The sequence below is a fragment of the Hipposideros armiger genome, unplaced genomic scaffold (assembly GCF_001890085.2).
Source record: "Hipposideros armiger isolate ML-2016 unplaced genomic scaffold, ASM189008v1 scaffold_101, whole genome shotgun sequence".
Taxonomy (NCBI): domain Eukaryota; kingdom Metazoa; phylum Chordata; class Mammalia; order Chiroptera; family Hipposideridae; genus Hipposideros; species Hipposideros armiger.
In genome coordinates this window covers 1,144,535-1,150,534 of record NW_017731451.1, presented here as the reverse complement: position 1 = coordinate 1,150,534, position 6,000 = coordinate 1,144,535, and positions in this window count along the sequence as shown.

Here is a 6,000-nt window from a genome sequence, read left to right as displayed (position 1 = left end):
CTTTTATGGCTCCATATAAATTTTCGGATTATATGTTCTATTTCTGAGAAAAATGTTCTTGGTAGTTTGATAGGAATTGCATTGAATCTATAGATTGCCTTAGGTAGCATTGACATTTTAACTATATTAATTCTTCCTATCCATGAACATGGTATGTATGTATTTCCATTTATTTGCATCTTTTTTTGATTTCTCTTTTCAACATCTTATAATTTTCTGAGTACAGGTCTTTTACTTCTTTGGTTAAATTTATTCCTAGGTATTTTATTGTTTTTGAAGTAATTGTAAATGGGATTGATTTCCTGATTTCTTCTTATTATTATTGGTGTATACAAATGCAACTGATTTCTGAATGTTAATTTTGTATCCTGCTACCTTACTAAATTCATTTATCAGTTCTAACGGTTTTTTGGTGGAGTCTTTGGGATTCTCTATATATAGTATCATGTCATCTGCATATAATGACACTTTTACTTCCTCCTTTCCAATTTGGATGCCTTTTATTTCATTTTCTTGTCTAATTGCTATGGCCAGAACTTCCAGAACTATGTTGAATAGAAGTCGTGAAAGTGGGCAGCCTTGTCTTGTTCCTGATTTTAAGGGGAAAGCTGTTAGCCTTTCCCCATTGAGTATGATGTTGGCTGTGGGCTTATCACATATGGAAAATGTATATACTTTAGTTTTAATCATTTAGATCATTACTGTCAATACGAAAACAATGTAATTTTTTTATTATAGCAACATAATTAGAGCAGATATTATTACTCATCAAACATACCTGGCTCATAAATAGAATTCCCAAATACGTGCAATAATTAAATCCCATTGACTTTCATATCTTCTCAACTTTCAATATATAAAAATCATAGCTTTACACAAATTCTCTTTTCATGTGAAAGTATATTTGACAAAGTAAGAAGGTTGCATAAGTTATACCTTTAAATATTTAGGCATACAGTATGTGTCTAATATAAAATTTAACTCATGTCCTTGCCTCTCAAATGTTGGGGGAGGCCTCTTTAACAATGTAAATGTTTACCATCAATGGATATTGAGGAAGCCTTGTATAAGTGGAATGCCTATCCATTATTATTATTTCATACAAAATAAGTCCACTTACTACAATAGCTTAAAAAATTAAATCATGGAGAAAAATCACAACACATAGTAATGACTGGCTGAATTTACTCATTTAGTACATTCATGGCATTCATAAACAATAGACTTACATTATCCCCAATTGGCACAAATACTATTCCACATCATGAAATTAGCAGAGTAAGGGCTTAAGAATTATTTTCACACATATGTATTTAAAAGCCTAGCCTCAATTAACCTCAGTTTCACTTTTAGAAATCTTGATATACAAAGGGTCAGTTACCTAGTGAATAAAACATGTGTTGGCATATTCAAAGTTTGAAGGAGACACTCATTCCTCCATGCTATTATCTGTCTTAATTATGCATGGTAATCTTTGTCTCTACTGTCTTTTTCGTGGCAATTATCAATATAATACTCGAGGCACTAGGTTAATAGGAATGGAGATTTCAAGGTCAGACTGGATAAAGAATCAAAGGAAAACATCACCAAGTTTTGTCACCATAGACTGGCATTCTTACAAAGATGTTATTTCCTAAAAAAGCTGCATTTGCAATGAGTTAAGAATCCAACAATGGATCCCAACAGGCACAAGAAGCTGAACTGGATAACGGTAAATAAAACCAATACTTTTTGGAAGTTAAGAATAAATCTTGATAAAAAACAGAGATCTCAGAAAGCCATATTTTAATCTTAAATCATAAAAATATCTATAGGCTACCTACAAACAAAGGATGTGATTACTCGACTATATGAAAGGACACACATGCAAAGAAAGTGTACCTGTAGTTATTTGAAAATAACCTACAAAGATTATTCATTCAATCCAACAAATTATTTTTTCCTTCAGAGATTTTCAAATCCCAGATTAAAGTTCACGTAATATTGTCTTACTTTGCTTTGTATATCACTTTAGGTCACTATGGAAGTCAAAATTTTAAAACATATTCTCTAGCCCTTTCCCAACTCCGATTTTGTTCTGGATTCCTCCATTTCAAAACGTCCTATGCATATACTTGACACAGGCAATATGCTGGCCGTTTTATTTTCTTCATTTGCTAACTCTTCCTTTTCTCTAATTCCCATCATGAATCTGTGACAGCTGGTTGCCAGACAGCACACTATAATTTTGCTAATAATCAAACTTTACTGTCGTTGAAAAGAATAGGAAATTACGTGGACTTGAAAAGGGATTTCATCTTAAACATCTTGGAAAAAGAAAAGAATTTCAAATGTCATTTGAGGAGACTGGAAAAATAAAGCCATGTGTCCATCTTGGAAATTTGAATCATTGTTACATTGTTGAATGGGACTCTTGATGAACTTTACATTCAACAGACAAATAAAGGTGCTGGAAGCTCTTGATCATTATCATTATAATTATCATTATTTTAAAATTACTCTTCAAATGACAGCATATAATTTCTATAAATCAAGTAAGTATTTTTAATACTTTTGCATGCATATATAAATTTTATTGTCATTATCCTTACATTTGCTTTGAGAGTTAGTAATTTTGTAATTACTACAATTTATTCATATGACCATTTAAGTTTGACTTAATGATGTATACAAATGTGAAGAAAGCTCTTTGGAAAAGTAAGTAAAAATAAAAATATTTTTTACCTCACAGTATCAACATTTTTTTCTTCAAGTATTTAAATGAGATTTAAAATTTATTGTCTTTTTCCCTCTATATAATATTTGTTTGGGATTTTCCATCTCAGTTTTCTTTCTGTAATAAACGCTATTGACAATCGGTATCAAGGTAGGAGGACAATGATATATCTTATAAAACATGACAGCATACAGAAATTGGCATAATACTGAAAAATTATAGCTCTTTGGAAGAATCAGAGTAATGCTATATTAGGGTAATTTTTATATTTGCATTTATTTTTCTGTTCATGTTCAAACCCATGACCTATTCGCATAACTTTCTGCTTATGTTCATTGTATATTGTGTTTGCAATCAATAAATGCTATTCTTTAAACTATCAATTTTCAGACTTTCTACTTTCATTTATTTTTATTTCAGAGGCTCTTGGTTATATTTATGTATTTAACTGAACACCCTTAAGATGAACATTGCACAGCCAGCAAACTATCTAGAACTGAGGGGACATATTTACGTTAGTTAGTTCAACATCAAGGTCTCACCCATACTCATTAGATACTACTGTTCATGAAGAAATTATTACGTTTCTGTCTTATGTCACACATTAGGTGCAAGGAAGTGGGTAACGCATCAGAAAACAGGGCCTTAAATTTCTACATTGTGCACCAATACTTATAATTTTCATACTGATGATTCTATAGAAAAACCCTGGCCCAGCTGACCTTCAGTGGAAATGCAGGGGGAAGGACTCCTATCCCATTAACGTGAGCTATATAAAAAAAATCAGGAAAATGTTCCATTAAAGAACCTAGAGGACTGGCCCAGGGGCGCGACGGTTAAGAACTGGCTTGGGACACCAGAGTGACCCCGGTTCGGATCCACATATGAGGGCCAGTGACACTGCCCTCTACAGCTAAGATGCTGAACAACACCTCGACCTGGAACTGGGCTGCAGTGAGTCGCTGGCGACAGCGTAGGCTGCAGCCCCTGTGGCAGTGTGTTGCCATGGGCTACCGTATGTAGCCAGCAGCCAACATGAGCGGCCGTGCAGAAGTCAGCGACTGATGTGCCTCGCCCAGGAAGAGCGCAATGATGGTGCCAACTTGGGCCAGTGAAGCAATGTCCTCCACAACTAGACTGAAGAACAAAACAACAGCAACTTGTCTGTTCCCCTTCCCCCAATTCCCCAGCACTGTTCTATCCCCCCAATTCACCAATAAAAATCTTAAAAAAAAAAAGGAACCTAGAATATCGCCACTTAAAAACAGCATGGCTAAAATAATCAGGTAACTATTATTGACAAATTGCAAATTTCCACTGACCTCCTTTTCCTTTGGAGCCATCTATGAGGTTCCTTACCACTCAGTCCAGGGTCCACTCCCACCAGGCTCAGAACTCACCAGAAGGCACTGCTATACATGGTTGGGGCCAACCCTGCCCATCAGGCACAGTGGTCACTGTTGGGAAATTACCTCATCCCTATGATATTCCATGTACCTCTATGAACTCTTTAAATGCTTTATCAAAAATTGAAGACTGTTTTCCTGTAAAAAAGAGTGTGTAGTGACTTTAATAACTAAAAATTTTATCTAAAAATGATAGGAGTCATTATCTGGAAACTTGCCATTCAAAGTGTGGTCCCCAGACAGCAAGTCAACATCACTCAGGAGCTGTTAGAAATACGGAAGCTCTAACCCCACCCTAATGAATCATAATATGCATTTTAACAAGATTCGGAAGTGATTCGTATCCATGTTAAAGTTTGAGAAGCACAGATGTACAGCAGTTCTTCTTAAACTATTTCAAGTGAACTGTTTCACTAGTGATTATTGACAATCTATGCTTTTGTAAAATGGAATAAAATAAATTACTAGAATCATGACATGAAAGAAACAAAGGCATACAAACTACAACTCTGATTTTTCTATTAGAATCAGACAACATATCATTCTATCAAATGTATAAGACTTTTCGTGATAACTTTTCTCAGATGTGCAATATCAAGATCATCACCCACTTACTCGATAATTGTTGTTTTGTTATGAAGTTTAGCATAAGCTATAGACTCTCCATTCTTTCAAGTGTCTAATTTTTATATTTGTTCTTTAATTTTATCTGCTGCTGAAAAACAGGTTGCCTACCTTCTTTGCATGCATGCAAATATTAAGATCATTCGAAAAACAAAAACAAATATAGGAGAGACAAGTCCAGCTGACCAATTCCCATCTTTACACAGTTAGAACCTGTTTTTTATCTTGCAGATGCACAAAGAATGTATTTCATAGTTTAAATCTTGACATAAATTTTCCTCCTTTCACCCTCCTATCTCAGCATGCAATAACAGTAGTTTATAATCAATTTCCATATAATCTCATAATAAAGAGAATAATCACTAATTTAATGTACTAGCCTTCACAATTTTTACTACATTGCTTGGGGCACCGCTTAGTGCAGCCGTCTTTTTAGTTTAATAGTAAGGCTTCCATGATGAAGAAAGCAGTGCATCACTCGTGTTCTAACCCAAGTCCCTCAATCTGGAAAACTACCCCAGACCATTTTTCTGTCACAGCTAGCATACCATGAGAAAAGCTCCTGGACAAAACTTAACCCCAACCCAAATCTGTCAATAAGATACCCCTTTATAGTTTTCTTACTTTTATACATTTCAAAGCTAGCATTCACCGTCAGCAATGCAAGTTAAAACTAATCATTCTTCCTTCACATCACCATCATGTTCAGAGTGCACATAATACTAAAAGAATTGCTATGTTAACAATATATGTGCATTTGTCAAGTGCTAAAAAAACATACCTTGCTATGCATATGTCTTCCATAGAATAAACTAGTTCCTGAAAACATCAAACTATGATGTCATTGGAAACTGACACACTATCTTACTTCTCTGCAGATTTTCCCAATATTTCTAAGAAAGCATCTTTGATTCAGCCTTTCACTAGTGCTTTAGCAGTTGTATATGATTTCTTATTCTTAGCAACCCAAATTGCTACTTTATAAAAAGACTAAAAATCACTCATATTTATATTTGAAAAGTCTGCTTCTGTAAGCTTTTGAAATTAATCATCTTTCTTCTAGAAACCTTTTGATTTTAAAGCTATAGTTTATGATCTGTTTGTGAAGGACCCTTAACTTTGAATGTTTATTTTGTTAACTAGTACATCATAGCCAATAACCAACTATGATTTTATCACTTCACCATCAATTATAGCTACAAAGGAGAACGCAGTACATGAGGGATTATAATTCCAAGTAAAAGCAGCTCAGAC